The 27806-nt window shown below is 46.2% G+C and overlaps 1 pseudogene; it reads right to left on the minus strand.

Moving 5' to 3' along the window:
* Positions 1-16807: 16807 nt before the first annotated feature.
* LOC110284245 (large ribosomal subunit protein eL36-like) lies at positions 16808-17213 on the minus strand (annotated as a pseudogene).
* Between the last annotated feature and the right edge of the window lie 10593 nt (positions 17214-27806).

The following is a 27806-nucleotide window of genomic DNA, read 5'->3' on the forward strand; positions in this document are numbered from 1 at the left end:
CAGAGTAGCCCAGGAACATGCCAGCCATTTCTGGATATATCGCTTGTTTCCAAATCTCAGATTAAGCCTCAGGCCAGGCACACCACTGGAAGGGTTACTGAATGGTTTGGTGAAAGTAATTGACAAGACTGAAAGATGATTCTTAACTATCTGTACAATTGATAACAGAGCAGTGTTATCCTCATGACATCTGAAGACTCCTGCTGCACAGTGAAACTGATCCTGGCTAAGCCTGAGAAGCTAGGCTTCTCTGTGTCTGGGGGACAGAGCAGCCCTTCTGAAGCTCTAAGGTCACTGGTCAGCCTTTGTGCGCAGTTGGCTGTAGCTGGGCCACCCTGAAAGAGGACTTCTGGGTAAATCCATCACAGGGCTGACACCGTCTGCTCCTGCTTAACTGATGCCAATTCAAGGACTATAGATTGTACCTCCCTGCCCTGACTCACCTCATCAAGTATCTGAAACCTGCCACATTGCCTGCACTGAGGTTGTGGCCTTATTCTAAGAGTGCGTGCGTGCGTGCGTGCGTGCGTGCGTGCGTGCGTGTGTGTGTGTGTGTCGGGGAGGGGTTATGTCTTACAAGCCACTAGCCGTGGAATGCCAGATTCAATTTCTCTTGTAAAGTTTTATTTCGACATCTAAAGATAGTTTTTCTATTGTTCTCTGCCCTGTGTCTTCTGATAAGACTCCAGCAGTAATTGGGCTGTTCTTCCTCTAGACGCTCTTGACACTTTCCTCTTGACCAAGTCAAGGTTTGCTCTTTTATCTTTGTCTTTTGACACCTGGGAGATCTGCCTCAAGGAAGCAGCCTGACAATATAATCCCCAGTGTTGTATTAGAGCACAGCAAACCGCTGCTTCTTCCAACTATGATGGACAAAAGGCCTGCCAGGCAAAAAGGTTTACAGAGCACAGCCGTAAATCCTGAGCACACATATGTGCAGACAGCTAGGGAGCAGAAGCCTCGGAACCCAGCTCTAGGGCACATTCTCACACACTAGAAACATGCAGAAGAAACTCCTGTGTGGCAGGAGGACACACAGCCCAGTGTTCCCAAATGGATGGAAGGCCTGAGGGGGAACCAAACTGAAAAAGATGCTAAGATGAATAAGTACATGAAGACGATCGATCCATCTCTCTAATCAAAAGCAGTGACCTCACGAGCAGTAAAATGGCATTCAAATCACATTGGCGCCACGATGCCACACCTAGTTTAAGTGACTCTCAAGCAGGGTTTCTCAACCTGTGGGTCAGGACCCCTTTGGGGGAGGGTCACACATCAGATTCTACATGTAAGATATTTACATTACAATCCATAACAGTAGCAACGTTACAGTATTGAAGAAGCAACAAGAGATTCTATGGTTGGGGTGTGTGTGTGTGTGTGTGTGTGTGTGTATCACCACAACATAAGGAACTGTATTAAAGGGTCACAGCATTAGGAAGGTTGAGAGCTACTGCAAGACGTGGAATAATACAATTTGTATTTTCTGAATTAAGTTGAAGAGACAGGAGAGATGCTAGCAGGACTAAAGACTGGCTGGAAGTATAACCAGTGTCTCAGAGCCACCGGCAAGTGTGTAAATAAGTGTGTAAGTGTGGCAGTATTTATGATGCAAGTGCTCACTCACTTCATGACTAGTCTGTTCCAGTTCCCAATCGGGAGAAACAACACGAGCCTTTTGAAGCCATGTAAATCACTCTTATCTTTAAAAGTATTACCGCACACATAGGAAACTAGATAAAAATCTAAATCCTGCCGCCCTGTGAACAGAAAACCACCCGTGGTATATCCATATTACAAAATGCTACGGAGTCATAAGCGATTGAAATATGAATTCACATAATAGCTTTAACATGCAGCTTGCTACATGAAGGAAGGCAAATATAATCAATTACAAATACGGGACTCAAGTTATGTGAAGTCCCAGATAAGGGCAACAGTGTAATAGCAGGGTTAGGCCAGTGTTTGATGTGCCCGGGCCAGGAAGAAGTCTGTTGTCACTTGTGGTGAGTGTCCATACACACGCGTGCACAATGTGTGGAAACCCAAAGGTGGCATCTAGAATCTTCCTAGTTTTCCTTTTTATTGAGGCAGGGTCTTGAGCCAATCCAGAACGTGCTGCTAAAAATAGTCCGCTTAGCCTGTTTGCTTGAGGAGTCTTCTTGATGGGACTGAGATCACGGGGTTGCCATCCCAGCTTTTGGGCTCTGGGGATCTGGTCTACCCCCTGAGCGTTCTCCACAACGCCCAGTGATGTTCAACAGAACGTTTGCTTGACTAGGTTAAGTGTGGCCAAGTGTGAGCGTCGGCCTGATGAATGACCTTTTCGACCCCGTGTTTCCATCTGTAAGTGTAGAGGGCTTTATGACTAACTCACTGAGTTGCTGAGAAGATGAGATGGGGGTTGGGGAGATGAGCAGGTGTGCTCTCTGCTCACAGTATCTCCAAGTCTTTTCCTCCAGGAGAAATGGATTCTGCTGCTCCCTCTAGGACCCTGGAGTGGCGCCCAGTGTGTCAGTTGGATAGCTCTGTCCCAGAGTGCACTTGGCTCTATCTTGGGAATTACAAACCCTGCGGATACCACTGAACACCTGAGCTCTGGGTATCTGAAATAAGCCAGATAGGTATAGATCTGGCCATTTGAGGGTTTTGTATTTCTGTTCCTAGTCTGAGAGGCCTCAGGCACTGCTGTCAACATTTAGGCTATTTTTCTTTTTTCAGAGCAGTGCTACTATTTTAGGAAAGTAAAACCTGAAAGTCTCCTGCCTTATTCTTTGCCTATATTCCTTTCCCATCTACTCTACTTTATTATGTAATACAGGAAGAAAATAGCCACCTATTTTTTGATAGATAAATCCATAAGGGTATGCTCATATTACTTTCAATTTTAAATGGGAAACCTAAGATGTTTTACCTGAATCCAACTTTAATATCACCATATTAACACAATGATACTAATATTACTACATTAATACAATACTATTATTAAACAAATGTAATAAAAATATTAAACATAAAAACCAAATTTAAATAAAGCCACAAAACATCCATTATTCCATGCTAAGTCAAAGGCATGTTTTCTCTGCTTCATAATTTTTGAGTGCATATTATTTTGGGATTTGGCCGCTTTTGGTACAGCCTGGATGACTTTTGTGAAGTCACGGCAGGAATTCTGACAGTGAGGCATCCGATGGTGAGTATTTCTTATTTGCACATGGATGCTCGTATTCCTGGTTACAAACCCAACACAGCCACACAGAATTTATATCGGCAGCATATCCTCACTGTCGTGTATCCATCAGGAAATGCTGGGTGTCTTTTTAACATTTACTTAGGACTTCAGAATTGTTATTGCAAATGAATTAAATTGCATTTTCTCCTTTTGTTGGCTGAGGTGAAAACTAATGGCCTGGATAGGAGATTTCCTCCCCTTTGGTAATTAGAAAGACTTTCAGCTTCCTTATTTAATCTCCGGGGCAGGGTAAGTGATTACTCTATATGAGTGAATTTCAGGCTACAGGTCCACGTTAATTAAAAGAATTTTCACAGTATGAATGACTTGTTAAACAAATATTAACAGCATAAATGCTTGACGACATGGGAACTGTTTTTTTTTTTTTTTTTTTTTTTACCTTCTTCAAGATTAGCACCATGTCACATGGAAATTCACCTTCTACTAAATCCTACAAGAAGAGGACATTGGTTTCTCTCCCCCTTGGGTTATATTTGGGTGGCATTTACACTGTCACATGTTTCTTTTGACAATTGGTGATTTATCATAGACGCCTCCGAGCCTGGAGATTAGGTGTGCCACTGGACTGCCCCGTTGCTGGACATTGTCCCGGACGATTCTCTCACGTATGGGACTCATGTAACTTCTGAGGGCTCTGGAAAGAGAAAGGAAATTTCATCTGGCGCTGGTTTCAGCCAAGCATTTTAATCAAACCCAGGCAGATTAAATCCGTTCTATGAGAGAAGAGGGTGCCAATTTAGCTGTTACCAGATCGATGAAACAAGTCAGATTTTGAAAGGCTGTGAGGCTCCGATCAGAGAGCAGGTAATTGGGTAACTGTCTATGAGCCAGACAAGCCTGATACTTATTGATCAAGAAAGGAAAAAGTCCGACTTGATTAACCTTCTAGGTGTCAATAAACCAAGGGCTGGTTTTAAATGTAATTTCACTTCTGTTCTTCAGGAAGAGGCCAGAAATAGCCCAAGGGAGGGCTGTGGATAAAGTTAAGTCTTTCTAAACCATGGTCTTTCTTACCCTGCTGCTCAGAAAAAGTTCTTTGGGAAAGGAGCAGAATTTTCATTTTGGGGAAAAAAAAAAGTTTTCTCCTGAAAGCAAGTGTGTGCAGTCAAGAAGCCCCCCACACAGCTCTGTCTCTCTTTGCAGGGGCTGCAGAGCAGCTCCCCAGTGCCAGGTCACCCGCCCCACGCCTGTTCTCTTTCAGATGCAGCTGGGGATTTTACTCTGGTGTCCAGAGACAAAGTACACAGGGCACAGCCCTGATCCAGAGAAGGCTGCCTGTCTCAAAGGCCCCGGGGCTGGGTGCCTCTGGGTTAGAAGTCACAAGTGTGTATCTTTATTTATCCAATCTACATCTTTACCCCTATGATAAAGCATATCCACATAGCCCTGGCAGTCCTGGAACTCACTCTGCAGACCAGGCTGGCCTCAAACTCAGAAATCAGCCTGCCTCTACCTCCTGAGTGCTGGGATTAAAGGTGTGCACTTGGCTCAATCTGCATATTTCAATCAATTTACAAAATAAATGTTCACCATAGGCGTTTTGTACATCTTTCATTCAATTCCTTTCACCTGGTTGCCCCTCCCAGTCCTCCCTGCTCTTCCTTGCTATGCCCTTCGTGTCCGGCCCTGTAGCCCCTTAAGCCTTGCCCTATTGTCTTTCTCACCACCTCCTGTAAAGGCTCTATTCTAGTCTCTTCCTGGGAAGCTGAATATTCTAGCATTCCTAGTTGCTCTAATAAAATAATTGGAAATGGACTCAGAAGGAAGCATCAGGCCAATGTTATTATCGCTCGAGAGAAAAATCAGCACAGGTTAGGTGAAAAGCCCAGCAGCTGCCAAAAGCAATGGGGAATAAGGTCACGCTTTCTAAGTTAGGAGTGGAAACAGACATCTTAAGAAGGAAGGAAAAGCAGGCTACCTCAACCCACTGCTGTTCGCAGACCCACATAAAAGCCTCCTTCCAGCCCCGAGGCTGGCAAGCCATTTTTGTAAGCAAACCATTACCTTTCTTGGGTAAGTGTGGCTACCACCCCTCTGCCAAGAAGCGTCCCTCTACAGCAAAAGGAGACCGCCACAGAGAACCACAACTGGATACAACGCAGAGATCTGATCATGGGGAGTCCAGCCCCAGTGACTACATCTGTATCACAGCTCTGCATCTGGGACTTAGTGAACACTGAGGGAGAGGGGATGGAAAAACCAGAGCTGGCATGCCTAGAAGTCTGCATGAAACCGTCTTTCATAGAAACAGCCGCACAGACAAGCCTGGAACAATGACAGTCTCACTGGCATATTTGTGCATATATATTCATACTTGAATAAGCATATGTATGTATATATATATATATATGCACATGCATGTAATACTAATCAGTGAAAAAGAGCATGGGAGTGGTTTGAGGTGGGGGTAGTGATGTAATTCTATTTCAATTAGAGATCTTTTTTTTTTTTTTTTTAAGAGAAAGACAGCAGCACTTCTAGGAATAACAGTGGGTTGTGGAGCTGAGGAGAGGCCAGAAGCATCAACTATAGAGGATATGGTCTTCTGCAGCCACCCATGCCCTCTTTCTGTTTGTACTTAAAGGACTTTGTGGGGGCATGCTCTACTTGATAGATGATGCCAGGGTAAGAAAGGGCTTGCAGCGTCCTCTGCAGGCTGGCATTGTTTGGGTTAATCTTGATTTGCTTTCCTCCGTCCCTACGCTGCTGTCATGATCTCGTGGGTCCTGTCAAGTTTCCTGGTCTGTGTCCACATTCACTCCCTCTGAGACACAAGTATTTATCAGCTAGTGGCCAAGGATGGCACATGAGAGAGAATGCATGCATGCGTCTTTCTGAGCCTGGCTTACCTTGCTTTCTGGAATCTTTTTCAGTTCAAATTTTTCTGCAAATTTTATAATTGATATTTCTTGATGACTGAATGGAATTCCATTCTCTCTCTCTCTCTCTCTCTCTCTCTCTCTCTCTCTCTCTCTCCACACACACATACACACACACATGCCATATGCTTACTCTCTCTCCACACACACATACACACACCCATGCCATATGCTTATTACCTGTTGATTTGGTGATGGGCATCCAAGCCGATTTCTTTTTTTCTTTTTTCTTTTTTGCTATTGTGAGAAGAGAAGCAATAAACGCAGGTGTGTCAGCATCGTAGACAGGCACATAATCTCAGGTTTCTATTAAATAGCAGGGAGAGAGTGTAGGTGGAGAACACTGACCCTGGGCATCGAGGTAGGTTACAGTTGAAGACCTCCTGCATTGGAAGGGAGCCCATGAGTTTTGCAGTGGGAGAAGCAGGAGAAACCCTTTCTCATTTCTGCTGCGTCTGCAGCAGGAGTCTGACCCTGACTTGGCATAGAATCCAACTCTTGGCAGGGAGGGGGTGCTACAGATGCCCTGTGGATACCATAATGTGTTTAACCACCCCCCACCCAGCACTGTGGGGACCAAGCCCACATCAAGCTATTCATACCTGAAAACCCAGAACACCAAACACCATCGTGACAGTCCCTAGGTGTCTGTGACTCTTATCTCATTACAATAAAACAAGAGCAGAGGCAGCTTCAAGTCTGAGAGAAACTAACTCAATGCTTTTGTGATCAGGAGTTTCACATAAAGGAAATGGGAAGGAAGTAAGGAGGATAATGGAGAGCTTAACGAGGCTGGCTTTTGTGAGTTTAATGTAGCATAAGAAAACATATTGCATGTTTGATATGTGGTTCTGTAAACAGTCCCCTTGTTTCATTTGAGAAAACCTATAACACTGTCGGGTCGATAGGTTTGTTGGCCACGAGTCAACAGTTGCGCTGTTTTGTCTGAGTTCAAGGAGAGAATCTGGTGCTAGCTCTTTAATCTGGTTGCTTTTTACACAGTTTTCACACACACACACACACACACACACACACACACACACACACAGACACACACACACACACAAACTTAAAATGGTTCTCTTAAAATGTATGCCCCGTGCTTCTTCTAGAATAAGTAATATGCCAAAAGGATGTGCTATTATGGGGCATACCACTAATAGAGAATCTGATGTTTTTATGAAGAAAACAGGGTTCTTTCCATCATAGTCCTGCGGGCTCAAGGGCCTGTGTTGGAAGGTGGCTTTCTTCCTGACTGAGGGCCCAAGCGGCACAGGGAGTGGAGCGCGTGCATCTCCTTATTCTCCTTATTCTCTTGCCTTGACAACTCTTCTAGTCCTAAATTCTTCCCAGAGGCCTCACCTCTTAGTACCACCCAGTCCACTCTCTTAATATCTCACGGTGGGGATTAGCTTTCACCCTTGGAAGCCTTGGAGCCAGATGCAAGTGGTGGCAGCAGTTAAGTGCTTTTTTGCCTGTTACCTTTGTTCATGTTTATTTTAACCTGAGACATAGAGACTTGACCAACACTCAGAGATACCCTCTCGGGTGTCTGCCTTTGCCAGGGCACAAACCTGCACAGCTGTGTTACAGAGAAAGCCCTCGGGGATAGCAGCCATGCCCTTAGCTCTGCGTACCATGGCTATCCCCAAATTCACCTCAGTCCCAGCGGAAGATACAGAAATAGAGCTAAATTGTGACAGGCCACACAACACAGTCTGTGCCTTTTGGAGTGAGCTGCTCACTGTGAATCTCCCTGCACTGTGGCAAGCCTGCCTGTAGCTTCTGACACCAGTATTACGTCTTCCTCAGGGTTTTCTCTCTGTGGATCTGGCCTGCACAGAAGAAGGATACTGAATGACCACACTAACACATCCTTTTGATATATTACTTATTCCAAAAGCACAGGGCGTGCATTTTAAGAGAACCATTCTAAGTTTGTGTGTGTGTGAAAACCGTGTAAAAAAGCAACCAGATTAAAGCTAGTATGCACAAGAACCTGCATTCTAAATGCCAGTTCTAACTTCTACCCTCTCCTGGATGAAGCATTTCAGCTTCTGGTTATATACCCCACCCCACCCAGAAGAGACTCAGGGATTTCTGGTATCCATTATCATTAGGCAATGGGCTATGTTAGTGCCTTTGAGACTGGTGACCTCTGGGTGTTGGGCATTAAAGAGAGAGCAGCCACAGGCAGAAGACAGCTCCATTGGCCATCTGTGTAGACCAGGAACATTCAACCTTCCCATCTCTGGCCAACCCTTAGGTCAGGGCTCAGAACCAACAGCTTTGTCTAAGAGGCATCAGGAAGCTGGGTCTGGCCACTGGAACATGAACAAATGGGTAACTGACTACAAGGGAGGGAAGTAGTCACGCATGTCTGTGGGGTTCACTAGGGCAAAATCGGAGCCTATCCAGACAGCGGTGAATTCAGGAGGGCATGATTTGGGAGGAAGTCACCCTCTGCAAGAGGAAGGCACTAGAGCCAGATGTCCTGACTCAGCAACTACCGCTTTGCTGCCTAGCCAGCAAGACAGAACAGAATCCAAACCACTATGTCCCTTCTTGGGGAGCAGTTCGACAAATTTGGTCACCAAGCTAGGTGCCAACACCAGTGGCACTTGTAGGAAGGACAGGACCAACACACATTGTATGTCTCAAGCTACCAGCAAGCTGCAGCTCGCTCTGAGCCAGACTCTCTCCCAGGTGTCACTTGCCTACAGGCGACTTAGGACACAAGTTTCTCTGTGTCCTTTCCATTCTCCTAGCGAATGACATCAGCAACCTCTGAGAGCATAGTCCTTGAACATGCTACCAAGCCATGTCCCTTAGTTGGGGGAATGACATTTCCTGCTCGTGAAGAGGAGATGGTCGCAGAAGAAGCATTTCAAAGTATTTGGGAGGTAGAAAATTCCAGAGGCTTTCTTATAATTTCAGTAATACAATTAAGGACCCTTCTCAAGGCCATAGGCCTTTGGAATTGATATGGAAGGGCTTTGGCTTTGGAGTCCACGTATCCCTGCTCAGGTTTGGCTATGTCTACTGCTGATTGATGATATAACCCAAAGACTTAACATACTTAAACGTTTGGGCCGCAGTTTTTCCTTCAGTAAAATGGGCAGAGTGAGCCCATCTGTCACAGGTTTCACCAATTACAGTTAAACATGATAATATGTCACATGACACCAGGTGGGTAGGCACTGTTTCTAAGCGCCCTGTGGTCTACCTCGCACCTGTGCTCTACGTCACTCAATCTTCCCATTAGTCCTAGGTAGCTGTGTGCCCTCCTTTATAGGATAGAAAGAGAAGATTAAGTGACATACTTACCCAGTGCTGCATAGATGGCCAAGAAGGAAGAAAGCAGTTGTCCCCATGTGTATTTCTAAAGGATGAATCAATATGATAACCATACAAAAGAAAACACTCTCTTTCTTATGGTTAGAAATTAGCCAGTCCGATACCAGCGTGAATGCTGAGTGCCAGGTTTTGTTGGGCAGAAGTCCTTGGCCCCAGGGAGAGACAGGGCAAGGCTAGATCCAGGTGTGGGTTGGGGTGGGAAAAGCAGGCAGCCTTGGGGTAGGGGCGGGGGTGTTTGAGGAGCTGCCTCATGGAAAATAGGATGCTCTCAGGCCTTTGGTCCTTTCCTTCAGCTGGCTGGGAAGGGAATCTTTCATCCTAACAGGCCATTGGCTCTGATTGATGAAGAGACTAGCCTCCGTTAGGAGAAGCTGACAAAGGCAATTTACCAAAGGGTGCGCACAGGAGGAATTGAGCCGTGTGCGCTGACAAGGCAGATGGCGGCTGGTTGCAGTCCCCGGGCCACTGCCGAGCGAGCGCCAGACACTTGTCAGCTCATGGTGTAAATGTAGCAGCCTCGGTTGTTATACTTTTCAGCTGGGACCAAGATTGATGGTGAGCTGTGTGGAGGCCATCTATCACACAGGGAGCAAGATGGAAATCCCCCACTGGATCCTGCCAACAGGAGTCAGGAGGTGGGGTGTGCCACTCAGTGCGCAGACCCTGAGACGTCCTTGGGTTGTACTGAGTGGGTCTGTACCCAGGATGCCCTGCTGCTTTTCTGGAGACTAGGAAATGCTAGAGACCCACTCACTCCTGCCAATAGGCCTCCTGGGAGCATTATCTGTCCTTCCTTCCCAGCACTGGTATGGACCTGTATGTAACCCAACAAGTTCTAAAAGCCCCTGGTCTTTCCCATATCCTGGTGCAGCGGTAGTTTCCAACCCTGATGCCGGTGGCTGCAGAGACCATCAGTCAGGGAGCCTGAGGTCTGGAGGCCACCAGGCCAGCTGAACCTCCCTCAATCCTCAGTCCTCTCAGCCAGCCAACTCAAGACTCTCTAGAAGTATCTTTTCTCTTCTTTTTTTAGACCAGGCTGGACTTGAACTCAGAAATCCACCTGCCTCTGCCTCCCAAGTGCTGGGATTAAAGGCGTGTAAAAGTGTCTTTTCTACAGGGAGTCAGTGAACATTTTGTAATGTGGTGGCATGATGTAGCTGGAGGGGGTGCCATAGGCGGACCCAGGCTAAGACACCCCCTCCCCTAGAGGTACCAGCCATATGGTGGGTCTAGTATAAAATGAGGTTTATTTGGGGATATGAAAGGAGGGGTGTGAAAGGAGTAGATGCAGAGACAGAGGGGACAGAGAGGGACATACACACACAGAGACAGAGACACAGAAGGGAAGAGGCCTGCCCGGTGCATGTGGGGAAAGTGGGGAGGGGATAGGGAGAGAAAGTGGGGCCCAAAGTCCTTTTATAGCAGCCAGCATCCTACCTGGCTGTTGCTAGGTAACTGTTGTGCGGAGCCTAGAAGAAATGCCAACAGTCAGAGTACCTGAAAACACAGACCTGAAGCCAGTGTCTTGGGAAGCCACTCCCCTTCCAGGTGCCTCCCCTCCCACTAGTTCTGTTTAGGTCTGCTTCATTAGAGAGATTCTAGCCATGACTCACAAAGTAAAAGTTATTGCTTCACGATTCATAGTCTGAGAAACATTTTCTTTTCTCTTTCTTTCTTTCTTTCTTTCTTTTTTTTGTTTTGGTGTTTTTGAGACAGGGTTTCTCTGTATAACCCTGGCTGTCCTGGAACTCACTTTGTAGACCAGGCTGGCCTCCAACTCAGAAATCCCCCTGCTTCTGCCTCCTGAGTGCTGGGATTAAAGGCGTGCGCTACCACGCCCGGCTGAGAAACATTTTCTTAACAATCTTTTGGATCTAGTCTCCTGTATCTAACTCCAGTGCCACATCCCTGACCCAGGAGCTGACCATCTCCTGTTTCCTGTTTGAAGCCACTCCACTTTCTTTCCTGTCCATCTCATGAGATGCCCGAAGTGAGGAACCATGAGGCATCAGAAAGTCTTAATGCAACACAAAAAGACTCTGAAGGCTTAGTATGTAGGAAGGGGTATTGGAGTGACTATAGTCACATGGTACTGGCTCACATGCCTGCCGAGCCTTAAGAGTTCAGAGCACACTCCTGTATGTAGATCTGTTATCAAGTCTAGGACTTAATGAGGAGACTAGGAACACCAAGCTCCTGGCTGTAGAATGCTAGCTTCCTCGGCTTCCTTAGAACAGCCCTTCACCAAGACTTACCCAGAAGACAGCTAGCACAGTGACTTCTCTTGCCATCATCGGCCAGGACTGCCTGATAGGACTTTGGAGCCTGGCATCCTTGCCTCAGGGTGGCTTACCCTGCAATACAGTCTATACCTTACCACTCCTGGACACCAGGCTCAACCTAGGCCCTAGCCAACACTGCTGCCTTCTTGGCTCCCGATTTGTCACCATCCTTCACTGCCCTTCTCTAGCAAGCATTCTCCAATTAGTTAATTTCTCAAGTCCAACCCCCTTGGGCTCTGCCTCCAGGTCTCCTGAATCCTGGCGGTTACATCTCTGGAAAGTACAGAGGTGGCTGTCCTCTGAGGGCAGGCACGTAGATAGGGGTCCCTGCCACGGAAGTAGCCTTCTTGGTATCAGTGTGGATATTTACATCCCTGAGTGACAGAGACCAAGGAGCTGCACTTACCCGAGAGGTAAAGCTGGCATGGTCTTTGGTGTGGGCAGATGACAGATGATACAGCTTAATGTTGGACCTCTGGGGTTCTTTGTTGGTGGCCAAGTGGTCCTAGTGTCCCTGGTACTCTCAGATGAATAGTCTACCCACAACAGTATTGTTTGAGCTAATTAGCTGAAAACACTCTGAATCCATCACACAGACGGCTGACTTATATTATCAGATAGAGGATCAAGGCACCTCACTGATTCCTGTCTAAGATGGTTCCACCAAGCCATCCAGGGCCTTCTAAATGAGTAGCCATGGCACCCACTGGAGCAGGGACCTAATAATAAAATTATAAGACTATCTTAGACATTCCCCTCATATCCATCTCCTAAGAGCCCTGCAACTCTTTACAAGATTAACTACCCTGGGAGAGGGTCATGCCCAGCCACTTAGTGAATTAGTGGTCCTTGGCTCCCAGAATGGCGCTGTAGACTGTGGATCAGAATGTGGCCATCAGCTGAAAATGATGACTTCGCATAATTTCCTGTTTTGGTCCACATCCATCTCCCAAAGTATATGATAGCTCCATTCTGCTTCCCGGGGTCCAATTGTGTGGTTAGACTAGATGAGATTAGTCAGGATGATTGCATTGGCTCTGTCTGGTCAAGCAAGCTTTATTTTTCAGATGGGACTAGGAAAAAAAAAGTCCCCAGAATCGTCGCCATTTCACCAAGGATAAAAAAACAAGCCGAGCATGGAGATACATGCCTGTAAAAGCGGCTGAAGTGGGAGGCTGTGAGTTTGAGACCGAGGTCTTAAAACATCAACATTAAATAAACAACTAGTGAAAGCAGCAATTTGTAAGCACCAGCCATCTGCATCATCACCTTACTCTGTGTGACCACAGTTGCTGGCTTTAGGCTCATGGCCCAGAAGAAGCTCTGAGCTGCCGAGGGTAGAAAGTGTGTTTTTGGAAAGCCCTCCAGTTCTCAGTTCCAGGCACCCATTGTTCTCACAGATGTGCCTGGCAGCCAGGCAGATGTGTGCGCAAGTGCATATGTGTGTGTGCATGTGTGCACATATGTGCATTGTGCAAGTGTGTGTATATGTGTGTGCATGTGTGGTGTGTGTGTGTGTATGTGTGTGCACATGTACCTGTGTGAATGTGTGTCTCTGTGTGTGTGTGCCTGTTGCCACGGTACAGCTGTCTGTCAGTCCTCAGCAGACAGTCTGTCAAGTATTTCACCCCTGATTAGATTTCCAACAAGAGTAGTGCTGAGGACTCGTCTCCTTAATCGACATCATTATCGCGGGACCCTCTATCCCATACTTGCTTTCTACTTGAAGACTGATTATGGAGCCTGCAATGAATTGTGGCATAATCTTCACTAATGCATAATTAATACGTGCTGATTCAATTAGTCAGAACGCCCCACATACAGTTTTTCTTGCTAAAAAATTTACATTTATATTAGAAAATTTATAAGGCTTCGAGAAGGGAATAAAAAAATCCCCCAGAGATCTGGCAACCCTCCTCATGCCCTTTCCTGTTTCCCCGGGTGCTATCTCCAGGTTCCTGGAGTCTTTCGGCACTAAAGTGTGGCAGGAATGGAGGCAGGGGAGCACCTGCCTTCAGTGGCTTGCCAGGCGCTATCCTCCCTCAAGGCAGGAATCAGACTGTCCACCTGGACACCCTTGTCCCAGCCCACACTCCAGTGCCTCTCGCCTCGTGCCTCCCGATCTCCTCGGGTGTCTCTTCAGTGCAGTGTTTCTTCTTTCATACACAGGCTACTCATATCTGCAGGTGCAAGGCTTTCAAATCCATCTTTTAAAATCTAAATTAGTCTCTGTCTCTCTCTGTCTGTCTATCTCTTCCTCTGTGTTCTTTGATCATTTCATGCATATATATAATACATTCTGTTCCTCTCCCCAAACCCCATCTTCTTATTCCACTCCCACTACCAATTTCTCCTTCCACGCCCACCTGCACCTCTTCCAGATTCATGACATTTTGTTTCTGTTTTGTGACTTGTTTAGTTCAATCAGGCCCATAGGTATAACCATTAGATCAGAAGTCTCCATTGGAACCCATAGGGTAGGGTCACCCGCAGTATATGTCTGAAGGCAAGCCCTGCCTTGCTTCCCCTGCCTTTGTGGGTAGCGAATACTTGAGGAGACCCTCCTCCATCTATGCCTGGCAGTCCGTGGACCATTGCTATGGTCACCTGCATTTGTGTTGCTCCTGTCTTCTAGCTCATGCGTACTTCCTGTCCCCCTGCTTTAGAGACGATGATATACATGTCCTGCCTATGACTGTGTACTCAAGTGTCACTTACTCTCAGTACCTTGTGCAACTGTAAGCCTCTGCATCCATTCACTACAGTGTATGGTTTGGTGCTACGTTGACTTAGATAAATGGCAGAATTGAGTTCCCTCTTAGGGACTGTGACTTTCTGCACTGTGGGCTTTTTAGTGAGTTTATAGTACTAGGTATGGGTTTCGTCTTTGAGAGTCAGCCTTAAATCCAATAAGACGGTGTCCAACCCATTTTTCCTGGGTCCTTTTCCTTCTTCCTGTTCACTTTCTCCACTGACACCGGAACCCGTTGTCTACAGAAGTCACTGGTACCATTTTGTGTGCACCCTACCACCACAATCACAGCCTCTAACCCGTTAAATCAACCCCAGATTAACTTTTTCTTCTATAAATTTCTATGGTCATGCTGTCTTATCACATCATTAGAAAAACAAAACAAAACAAAGGTAGAATTTGGAGTCAGGAGTAGGGTATCACTGTGACAGGCCTGACCCTGCTCGTTTGGGTGGGGAACTTGGAAGACTTCGGAACTATGGACTATAAAAGTGGTTGAATGAATTCTTTAGATGGGCCTAAGGGGGCATCTTGGTAATAAGCGAGGGCAGCTCTGAGGGCAGCGTGGAAGTCGGAGAACCAGCTTAAGAGGCTTTAGAGGAAAACGGTTTTAGTAACTGGGTTAAAGACCATTTGTCTTAGGGCTTTACTCCTGTGAACAGACACCATAACTAAGGTAAGTCTTATAAAGGACAACACTTAATTGGGGCTGGCTTACAGGTTCAGAGGTTCAGTCCAGTATCATCAAGGTAGGAGCAGGGCAGCATCCAGGCAGACATGGTACAGGAGGAGCTGAGAGTTCTACATCTTCATCTGAAGGCTGTTAGCAGAAGACTGACATCCAGGCAGCTAGGATGAGGATCTTAAAGCCCACACCCACAGTGACACACCTACTCCAACAGGGCCACACCCTCTAATAGTGCTGCTCCCTGGGCCGAGCATATACAAACCATCAGACCATTCTTGTTTTGTTTTGGCAAATAGGGTGGCAGACTTTTTGCCCTTGTCCTAAAAGTTCACCTAAGGAAAAAATGAATAACAATAGATTAATGGCTGAAAGAGATTTCAAGACAGCAGAATATTGGCTTTGTTGCATGGTTACTGGTAATTACATTTGTACAGGTCTAAAAGTTGGGCCCAAGAAATGCCAAATGTGTATTTTGGAGCCAAAAAGAGCCTCAGGAAATTGTAGCCAATGTTTGTGCTGAAGGTAATAAGAGGAGGCCTGATGAGAACTGACTAAAGTGAGCTGTGCCCTCAGGGTAAGACCCACACAGTGCCGGGCGTGGTGGCACTGTATATATATGTGTATATATATATATATATATATATATATATATGTATATATATGTGTATATATATGTGTGTATATATATACACACATATATCTCTATCTCTATCTATCTATCTATCTATCTATCTATCTATACTGAGCCACTGTATGTCAGAAGTATGTAATTTGATTTTTGCTTTTGATTTTACAAGGGGTTTTGGTTAACAGAGTACCTTGAGTCTCAATCAAATAGGGCAGAAACCTGGAGACAGGAGCTGATGCAGAGGCCATGGAGGGGTGCTGCTTACTGGCTTGCTCCCTATGTCTTGCTTGCCTTGCTTGCTTGTAGAGCTCAGGACCACCAGCACAGGTGATGAGCATCCCCACGCACAATGAGCTGGGCCCTCCCCATCAATCACTAATTAAGAAAATGCCTTAGAGCTGGGTCTTAGGTGACATTTTCTCAAGTGAGCTTCCCTCTCTTCAGATGATTCTAGCTTGTGTCATGCTGCCGTAAGATTCGCCAACACAGTTAAACTTGAGCATTAAGTTACCTATGACATAAGTTCAATGGCATTTGGTAAGCCTTTGGGTGGGGTAAACAGTTAGTTAGTCACCACACAGAACGGGACTGAGAATTCCTAAGAGGTGTCTGGAGCCGGGCGTGGTGGTGCACGCCTTTAATCCCAGCACTCGGGAGGCAGAGGCAGGTGGATCTCTGAGTTCGAGGCCAGCCTGGTCTACAAAGTGAGTTCCAGGACAGCCAGGGCTATACAGAGAAACCCTGTCTCGAACCCCCCCCCCCCAAAAAAAAAGAGGTGTCTGGAGCATTCGCTGTCTAATTTTCTCTTCTCCATAGATAACCACTTTCCAGCCTCTGTCACCATAAATGACACTGCATGTTGAAGAACAGTACTCCATCTTTGAAGCATTTATGTCTTCTTTCTTTCTTTCTTTCTTTTTTCTTTTTTTTATTTTTGTAGGTATTATCTTTTATTGGGGGAGGGTTCATCAATCCTTCTTGGCCACCGCCTTCCTCATGGCTGCCAGTATGTTGCTTAGCTCCTCCCCCTTTCTCTTGCGCTGATGTGCGTGCCCACCTGTGAGGAGGAGTAGCCTGTCACCCATGGCCATTGCCGCCAGCCACACCCCGACCCGTGCTCAACGCAGCATGCTGCCTACCCTCTTCTTGATGAATTTGGGTGCACGCTTGTTCTTTGACACTTTGAGCAACGCCATGGCACACCGCTCTTAGGGCGCGCACAAGGCCGCACACCTCCCGGATCATGTCTTGCATGAACTTGGTGTGTGCTTGGCGAGGTGCCTGTGGTGCCCGGCTATGTCTCAGGTTGCTAACATTCTTTGTCACCTTGCGGCCCTTGTTGAGGCCCACAGCCATGAGGTAGCACAAGGCCATGGCTGCTGCTCTCTGATGGCAGCCGGGACAGGAAGCATTATGGCTTCTAACCAAGGCTTTCGTAGATAGCATATTGATACAACTAAGGGATTCATTCCTTGGGTCATGGATCCTGTATTGATGTCCTACTAGAGTTATAATTTGACATAAACACAAAGGTATGAGACAGGAAATGAGAAATGACAGTGAGTCGTGCGACTTTGTCCTTTTCCAGCTTCTAGGTGTGCTGCGCTACTTGGCTCAGAGCCCCTTCCTCTGTCTTCAAGGCTTTCTGGTCTGTGTCCTTATCATCATAATAGCTTCTGTGTTTTCAGAATTCTGGTAGCTGTATTGGGCCTACTAGATAATCCAAAATAACCTTTCCATCATTATGACCTTAATTACAAAGCCTTTTCTTTGTATAAGGTAAGAGATTCACAGGCTCCAAGAATGAAGTTGAGGACATGGTTGGAAGACCATTATTTAGGCCAGCGTGTCCTGCCCCATTCCCTTTTTGCTACAAGGCAGTCCTCAACCGAGGGCATATTATTTTTCCCCCTGCAGGGGATATCTGACAATGCCTAGAGACACTTTTGATAGTCAGAATTGAAAAGGGTGTTTGTTGGATTGAGGACAGGAATGCTGGTAAACACTCCTCAATGTACAAGACAGCACCACACAGTGAAGGATTATTGATCCCCAAATGTAAGTAATTCAGAGACCAAGAAACTCTGTTAGCACAAGAGCCTGGATCTTAAGGAGGTTTTTCATCAACTGGTGTGGAACACAGCTCTTGCATCCCGCTGTCTTCAGACGACTCTTTAGAGTCCTGAGGGGAAATGAATTTGGTCCTAGAGTTAAGGCCAGTTAAACCAGAAGTGGGGGAGAGGGCAAGGGGAGAGGGGGAGGGGAGAGGGGGAAGGGAGGGGGGGGGAAGGAGGTGGTACAGGAACACATTTTGAACCCCAAAATACCTGTCAGGTCTACCTCTCCTCTAATACTCTTATATGGAAACATTATTTGGGATCGAGTCCCAACAGACCATCAGGGTACTCCAAAGAAGAGGCACATGACTCGGGGAATGTGAACAAGGCTAGGGAAAGGCAATAAAAATAAAGCCAGAGACCTTGGTGCACACAGATTTCTTCCTCCACAGTGTAGGTTCAAGAATCATTAGCTAAAGATGTAAATATCTGTCTCAGGGTTTTACTGCTGTGAACAAACACCGTGACCAAGACAACTCTTATAAGGACAACATTTAAGTGGGGACAGGCTTACAGGTTCAGAGGTTCAGTCCATTTTCATCAAGGCAGGAACATGGCAGTATCCAAGCAGGCATGGTGTAGGAGAAGCTGAGAGTTCTACATCTTGTTCTGAAGGCAAACAGGCAGCTAGGAGGAGGGTCTTAAAGCCCCTGCCCACAATGATATACTTCCTCCAACAAAGCCTCTCCCACTCCAACAAGGCCACACCTACTCCATCAAGGCCATACCTACTTCAATAAGGTCACACCTCCTAATGGTGCCATTTCCTGGGCCAAGCATATTTAAACCAACACAATATATAAAGCCACATAAATATTATTTAAAGTTGTGTCAAAAGGTCACCAAAGCAATAAGACCAGAAACAGAAGACAGAAGAGAAAGCATTTCATACCCTGGTGTGAGTCTGGAAGATTCTTTTTATTTTGGATTGGTGAATGTATTGCTTATATAATAAAAATGCTTTAAAACGTACTTTAAATCATTTAAAATATTTAAAAGACTGCATTTAAACGATTGTGAATCCCTGCAACTGTCACTATGCAGCACAATTTATAAATGTTTCCTTCACTTATACTTCTAGAGAAGAGTTAGATGGGGCCCACCTGTCAACAGTGGAGGACTTTAAATACATTATCTGATATATCCGAGCCACTGTGTAGTTACTGAAATAATGGCTTTATTGAAAACTAATGTAGAAATTGTAAAAACGTTAGGAAATAATGTCAAATAAAAGGGTTTGAATGCTTTGTAAAATGACTGCTATGGATCAGAGGCTCAGGGGTTGCCCTCTTGGGAACACTCTTTGATTAGCAGGATGGGGTTGCAGAGGATACAGAATAATTGTCTCCATCCCCTCAGCCATCTTCCCTGCATTACATATGTAAAGTAGTGAGGTCTTGTGACTAGAAGGCAATTTCTCTTAAAAAAAAAAAGAATAGGAATATTTTGATTTTAGATGACTCAAGAATGTTGAGGCACAAAGCCCTGGCTGCTCCTGCTCGGAGAGGCCTCTGCAGCTTCGGAAGCAGGAGGTGGGAATTCACACAGAGAGCCTCAGGGTTCTGGCCATAGGCAGCTTCTTGTCTTACTTGAAGTGGGTGGGGAGAGGGAAAAGGAGAGGGAGAGGAGAAAAAGGGAAAGGGAGGGAGGGAGGGAGGGAGGGAGGGAGGAAGGAAGGAAGGAAGGAAGGAAGGAAGGAAGGAAGGAAGGAGAAAAGGATACATAGATGATTCTCAGATCCTGTACATTTCTGTCTGTCTGTCTGTCTGTCTTCTATGTGAATTCAGGTATTATAAGTTAGAATGTGATAACATTAAGGTGGGTCTCGATGCAATACCAGCTACTGAGATGAACTTAAGACTAATTCCATCTGAACAAAGTTTGGAGGCTCGGCAGCCTCTGGAGTGGACCTGAGCAGTAGGAAGATCAAAGATAACGTAAGATAAGAATGCATAATATGCGTGTGGACAAGACTGGAGTGAGTGAAGGCAGAATAGCAGACACTGTAGATTGTTCTAGAAAATATCCATGCCTCCTGTAGCGTCTCCTGACTCCACCCTGTGCTGGCTCATCTGGAGACAATGAGACAGGGAATCTGCCACTCTCAGGCCTTGAGCACCTGGTTATGTTGTTGGTTGGGAAACCAATCTAAGTGTAAAAGCCAAGCTGCAAGGTTTGCCAAACACAGAGCAGCTCCTGAGGAGGACTTCAAACAAATTAAATCTTTCATATTTGAATCTGGGCCTGAATTGTGGAGAATTCCAAAGAGGAAAGAGTGGACTCACAGGCAAGTATTCAAGTCTGAGTCGGTTCCCCAGCAGACAGGGGGACTTGACTGGAACCCTCTACGGCATTGACAAGCTATTGCATACAACAGAGGCCATTGCATGTGAGCTGTCTTGAAAGTGGTTCCCCCTCCCCACCCCCACACCCCTTTGGGTTTTGTTCAGATTTATTCAGGGGAACTACAAAAGATGAGGACCACAGAATCTAGTGGTAATTGTATGGGATGCAAGGTCAAGGTTTAAAAAAAAAAAAGTAAAAGATGTGGTAGCTGCTCTTGGAGTCCTGTGCAGAGCTCACAGAGGGCCATAGTTAGGACCCAGTAGGGAAGGGGTGGGAGGGCACTGCAGGAAGATTCTGGGGAATTGGGGACTGTTTGGAAGCAAGGAGTAATAGATCCGGAGAGAAATTCAGATGGGAAGAGCTAGAGGAAAGAAGTAATCAGGTTTGCCTTGTACCGAGGCTAGATGTCAGGCTCCGCCTATGTGGGCTGGATGCTGCAGAACAAATACCTTCAAAACATCACTGAATGCTATCCCATCCATCCATCCTGTATCACTTGTCATGTCTGACCTTTTTCCCCACTCAGACAGTAACCAGACCACTTGGGAGTGTTTGTCTCAGACAAGGGTTATTGCAGCAGGAAAAAATATGGAAGAAAGTATAGTTTTAAAATGAAGCTTCAAACACTGCGGCCCCAGAGGCAATCGGGAACTTAAAAACTAAAACTAAAGCCAAATACTTGGATTGTGAGAGCAATATCTCCACCACCGAGCCTGAATCATGAATGGGGACAAGGTACAAGTGGGTAGCAGAGGGTGTTGGGAGCCTTGTGCCGTTCCCTGACTCTTCTCCAAGGTTCAACATGATAGAAGCCCGAGTAAAGGTCAGTGACATAAAGATGATGCCAGGAGACCCTAAGAAGCATTGCAGGACAAAGGAAGTATACTGGCTTTGTTCCTTCTATGTTGTGGTGCAAGTAAGCAGCCACAGGATATGCTAAGGTCTCCTAGGCAACAGAAACTATCTCTAGTATAAGTCTCCAGAACCTAGTATTTCTCTCTGGGGCTCTGTTTCTCTCCTCTGCCTCTTGGGCCCACTGCACCTCATATCCACAATGTCTCACAATCCATCTGGCTCCTGGGGAAACTCGGGACTCAGGGCAAGACTCTAGGGTGAAGCAGGGATCTATGCAGGAACCCCGTGCTGCCTCTGAGCCCACACCACAGGCAGAAGTCAGACGATCTAGACATGAGTCTCCATCTTGCCTGGTAAGTGCACTTCAGAAACCCACATTAAAGGAGTTCACTTGTGCAAAGAGAGTTGTACCAGCACCCAAGCCTTGAGTGATGCAAATGGTGTTTATGTCCCTCCCAGCTTCTGCCCGTTACCCAGCTGGCAGCACTGGCTGCTGATGCCAGCATAGAGACTTGCAGCATGATGCGTCTTCTTGCCACTGCTACAGGTACAGGAGATGCCAGTGCCTGTCATTCACTCTGAAGATGCTACAGGGCTTTTGGGGGTGGGGTGGGGAGGTGTCACGGGGCCAGAACAATGGCTCTGTGCTTTATTGAGCTTGTCAGAAAGATTTAGGGGGAGAAAGTTGTAAAGGTGTGTATAGGGGTCTGACAGGGGCCAGACTTCTGAGAAGCTGTAGTGGTTTCTGTGAAGCTGAAGAGCTAGCTTACCTTAAAAGTGAATAATAGAGGACCAAGAAGCCCTGGGTCTCCGTGCCTGCTCCCCACTTTCTACTGAGTAAGCAACCCTTGGGGAGGAAATGAAGAGTCTCTGGTCCCCAAGAAGCTCTGGCTATGTCGGGAACCCTGAGCTGTGTAGGCCAGCCATCCTGTGAGTCTGGCCAGCCTTGTCATCAGAACCAATCCCAGGTTCGATGTCTTGCCTCTATGTTTACTGTGCCGGTCCAAACTAGATGTGCCTGCAGTGTTCTGACCTGCTCCTTGCTTCCTTTAAGCCTGGTGTCTAGTGATACATCCCCTGGCAGCAGCTATCAGATTCATAGGACAGATCTCACAGCCCTGGTTAGACCCTCTCCTGCCTTCTCTCCGGAGGACATCCTCTGTGCCTCTATGAGGACCGTTGCATTGTGGTGTCACTCATTCTTCCAACCCACAAGCCTCATCTCTTCCCCGCTTGCTGTGGTATTTGTCATTGTCTTCAGTGATGGTCTATACACACTGAAGTACAGTTTGCATGCAGCAAAATTATTTTCCCTTCTTAGAGATGTCCTTTAATTAATTTCAATCAATTAATAGCTACATAACCAATACTTCATGAAGTGTTGAATATTCTCACGTGATTGTTCTTCCTTTTTTCCCTCTCCCCTCCTCTCTTCCTTCCCTCTAACAAGTACTTTGAGTGTTGGCTTCTTTCATTTAGCACATTGTTCTCGAGAGTCATCTATGCTTTACATGTGGCCCCTTCCCCTTCCCCTTTAGTTCTTAAGTAGAACTAAAGTAGTATTTTACTGCACACCACATCACAGTCTATGTGTTCACCTTTGATGGACAGCACAACTGCCTCTTGTGTAAATACCAAGGGGCATCATGGCTGAATATTATGATATGCGTGATTTTAACAGATCTCCTTATGTCATTTACTAACTTTCATTGTTACTGGCAATGTTTACAATTCTCAGTTGTTACAAACTCCTGCTATTGCTTTAAGTTGCCTAGTGGAGTCTCAAAAATCTTTTTGTGTTGGGGACATGCCAGGGCATACACGTGGGGGTCAGAGGGCAACTTTCAGGAGATGCCGATTTCCTGCTTCCTTTATGTGGGTTTTAGGACTCAAATTCAGGTCGTCTGGCATGGGCTTGTGCCCACTGAGCCAGCTCACTGGCCCTGGAAGATTCACAGCCTTATTCTGTAGGTACTGTGCTAGCTACTTTTATGTTACCTTGACACAAGCTAAGGTCATATGGGAGGAGAGAACCTCAATTGAGAAAATGCCTCTGTATTGGTCTTGTAAGCAGGCAAATTTCTTAGTGTAGTATAGGCATTTTCTTAATTAGTGACTGATGGGGGAGGGTCCAGCCTATTGTGCATGGGGACACCCCTCGTCTGGTGGCCCTAGGTTCTATCCAAAACGCAACCTAAGCAAGCCATGAGGAGCAAACCAGTCAGAACACCTCCATGGCCTCAGATCCTGTGTGGGGCAGCGGGTGTGGGGACATAAAGGAGGTGAGAGAGAGCCCAAGTCCCGCCAGAGTTTCGGTGCCCTGGGCAGGCAGACGAGGGGGACTGCCACACACTCTCTATGCAGCCTGGGTGGGTGTCTAGCTGTGGGAAGTCATGGAATGCCAGTTTGAGAGGGTAGAGAGGTAGCAATCCGGGGTCTCAGGGCCTCATCGAGGCCAGAGAGAGGACAGGTTCTCCCTCAGTCTTAGACATCCCACACATCACTGTATGTCACAGAAGAGCTGAGAATGGGCCCTTGCATGGACTCTGACCCTGGGGGCCAAAGGGAGGGTAGGGAGAGAGCCTTGGCAGTTTACCATGGGGACAAGAGAGTCTGGCTAGCTCAGGTTGCTTGGGTTAGCTGGCAGCCGTGGCTGGAGCACAGGGAGGCCTTCCAGCAGGAGGTTAGATGCGGCTCTTTAGAGGAAAGTCAGCTCTGTTGCCCCAACAAAGCTAGTCTCGATGAGCAGAGACAGTCTATGATGAGCAGAGACAGTCTGTGGTTTTAGAGCTTTATTGCAGAAAGGCAGAGAGAAAGAGAGAAGGTAGGAAAAGAGAGGTCGGCCATGGCCATGTGGAGATGGGGGAAAGGGAGGGGGAGAAGGAGAGCTAGAAATGAGAGAGGTGAGAGCTTAAGAGAGTGAAAAGGGGCCAAGCAGCCCCTTTTATAGTGGGCTGGACTATCTTGCCAGTTGCAGGGTAGCTGTGGGGAGGAACATACCGGGCTATTGTTAGGTAACTGTGAGGGTGGAGTCTAGCCAGAATACCAGGAGCTTGGGAATGTGACTGATAATCACAGGATTATGGAGCTGGGGGGCTCCGTGGTGTCAGGTGCCTCTGTCTGTCTGGAAGCATGGCTGTTCTGTCCCTTGTAGAGTTTCTACTGGGTCTCCAGAGTAAGTCTCGCTCGACCAGAAATCAGTCTCCCTTTCACCGTCCCACAACCCTGTCTCCAGGTTCCTGCCCTGCCTGGGCTCCTAGCATGACTGCCCTCAGTTGTTGGACTGCTACCTGGAAGTGTATGTAAACAAACCCAAGTTGTTTTTGGTCATGGTGTTTCGTCATAGCAATAAAGACCCTTTGATTCTATTGTTGTTTTAAATAAAGTTTGGGGTTGTTTTGTTTTGTTTTAACCTCATTCCCTTAATGGCTGTTGATGCTTCACATTTTGCAGGTCATTAGTAAACATCTTTTCAAATATTTTACTCACATTTTGTGAGTATTAAATTAGAGGGGCTCTTTGTGTATTCTGGAATGTGTCATCTATTAGGTGTTCATTTCCCAAGTACCTCTTCCTGTCTGTTATGCTATCTGCTAGAAATCTTGCAGTTAAATTTTCTGTACGTGTATATCTAGAATCCTTGGACAGTTGGTTTGCATGAATGAGGTAAGAAGCCCAGTTTGGGATTTTCATTTGTTTGCAAATGGATGTTCAGCTGCTGGCATCATTTCCTGGTCGGCTGTTGTTCCTGTAATGAGTTCATGACATCATCACTGAAACTCAATTGAGCTTGTGCACGTGGGACCCTATTTCTGGACTCCAGTCAATCGATCCTAGCCCACGGCTGTGATGAACATCACTGTGAAGCAGGCCTTTGAATACACAGAGAGACGGGTGCCATGTGCTCTTCCCCCAGAATTCTTCTTACTGTTGTCAGTCCTTTGTCTTCTGCATACCAATTTTATTCTAAATTGGTGGATCTTTACCAGAAACATCCTGTTGAGATTGTGATTGAAGTTGTATTAAGTCTGTTAGGAAATGGAATCCGTGGTTAAAATCCTCCCACAAAGAAAGATTTCAGGTCTAAATGGCTTCAATGGTGAAATTTAACAAGCATTAGAAAGTTATAACAGCAATTTGAAAGCAAACTTTCCCAGAATATAAAGGAGGATGGAACAGACTCACAGTTACTAAAGGAGGCCAACATTATGCCGAGAACCTAAAAACCATGATGTTATAGGAAAAGGAAAACTGATAGCTCATATTCCCCAATAGAGACACAGAAATTCTTAACCAAGTAGTAAGTTTAGGATGGCCTTAAACCCTATTTTCCCCCCAAAGCATCCTGAAATGGGTACAAATCATAGGGAGGCTCAGCCCCAGAGAGTGAGGCAGCAGGAAGGAAGCCCTGGTTAGCCCCTCCTGACTACAGTAGTCTCCATTTTCATTTCCCTCCTGTCTACCAGAGTCACTGGGTGCAGAGCTCGAAAAGGCATCTCAGAGGGACACTTCACACCTTCCAGAGCATGTTGTATTCCTCCCCATGACCCCCGACTCTACCGTATCCCCCACCCCCACCCACAGTACCCTACCATGCCCACTCCATCATACCCCACCACCCCTATTCCACCATACCCCACTACCCCCATTCCACCGTACCATACCACACCCCTGCTCTGTATTTCTTATGTCAATTGCCCCACAGACCCCACCCCTCAGGATCTTCCAACAGATCCTGTCTTACAGCTCCATGCAGCCTGACACTTCCCGTGCGGCTGCCTCTTTCAAGGTCATGGGCACCAGCCTTACTAGTTCATGCCTTAGACACTGTGTGTGTGTGTATGTGTGTATGTATATGTGCATATGTGTGTGAATATATATGTGTGTATATGTATATATATGTGCATATATATGTGTATGTATGTATATATATCTCTGTGTGTATATATGTGTGTATGTGTGCATGCATGTGTGTATGTGTGCATGCATGTGTGTTATGTGTGCATGCATGTGTGTATATGTGTATGTATATGTATGTGTACATATATGTGTGTATATGTATATATGTGTATACGTGTATATATGTATGTATATGTGTGTGTGCATGTATATATATGTGTGTATATATATGTGTATATTTATGTGTGTGTATATATGTATACATATGTGTGTATATATGTGTGTATGTGTATATATGTATGTGTATATATGTGTGTGTATGTATGTATATATATGAGTTTGTATATATATATGTGTGTGTGTGCATATGTGTGTGTGTAATATATATGTATTACTTTTCTATGTTCAGTTGCCATTTAATACTTCACCCTACATCCCACTCAAGCCCCAACTTCTTTGTGGTACTTGGTGCTTCCCTGAAAAAACAAACAAACAAACAAACAAACACCCCAAACTGAAGCCATCAGGCAATTATGCTGATACTTATTCCTCCACTGTCCACAAGTTCACTGATGTTAGTCCACAGCCTCTGGAGGCGTCAGTCATTGGAGCATCAGCAGACATTTAAATGTGAACAGTTTTCAACAACAAAGATCACAATCTCTCTTCCATCGCAGGTGAATAAAGATAGAGGCAGAGCAGATTGGTTTAGTTGCCCAGTGACAAAGGGAACTTCTCTCCCTGGGCAGAACCCCTCCAGGGATATCAGCGTTTCCCATTCTCCACGCATTCTCCACGTTCCTTCCTGGGAACACTATGCACTTTTTTATATGTGCAAGCAAGGCTTAGCCTTTGTCACCAGCTCTCTGGAAGCTGGATTTGGGGCAGCCTGTGCAATGCCTTCCTCTGTCTGCTGCTGTCGGACATAATGAGCTGGTTTTCTTTGCCTGCAGAAGCTTGTGGTTCTCTGTCAGTGTTCAGGGGAATATGAAAACTGACTCATTAGCATGTCCGAGGGGTGCATGATGAGGCAAACACAGCCTATCCCTTCTCAGTCTGAGGGGGCTTCCTGTTCCCATCTCACCTCACTTCATGAGGCTCAGCCCCTATTTGGGCCTTTTGTTCAAGGGAACCCCCTCCTCCCCCCAGTTCCTAGCAACACAGCAAATCTCTCCTAGCTAAAGCTGAACATTGCCCCTTTCTCACCCTCATTTCCTGACCTCCTTCGTGGCTTTCAGGACCCCGTTCTTACTGGCCTTACAGTACTATGACTTTGTCCCTCAGTGCTTCATATTCTTCAGATTTGGGTAATAGTCTGGGTAGTTTTAGGCCACTAACTGGAGCTGGCCGTGGCATGCCGAGATCTCTGTATGTCATTTCTGGGTGGGTAGATGGAGTGTTTACTCACTATTAGGAGTGTGTGCTGAGCATATTGTTGATGTCTGAATAAGTAGTCTAAGAGAGGAAGACGTTTTGCTCTCTGTTCTGGCATTACTGGGCTAGGACTCACTAGAACATACATCCCAGCTCTTCTGGGTCTCATGGTTTGGACGCAAAGAATAACAATGCCCAAGGCTCTCCTTGCTTTCCAGCTGGCTGGCTGCAGACCTGGCAGAGAGGGTTCATATATGAGCCAGCTCTCCATTATAAACCTCTTGCTTGCTGCCTCTTGAGAGGGCGAGTCTCCTGTATTTCCTCTGGTGTACACACAGACACACAAGATTCATATGTACAGACAGATACAAGGACC

This window comes from Mus caroli, unplaced genomic scaffold (assembly GCF_978045245.1).
Source record: "Mus caroli unplaced genomic scaffold, Mus_caroli_1 scaffold_18, whole genome shotgun sequence".
NCBI lineage: Eukaryota > Metazoa > Chordata > Mammalia > Rodentia > Muridae > Mus > Mus caroli.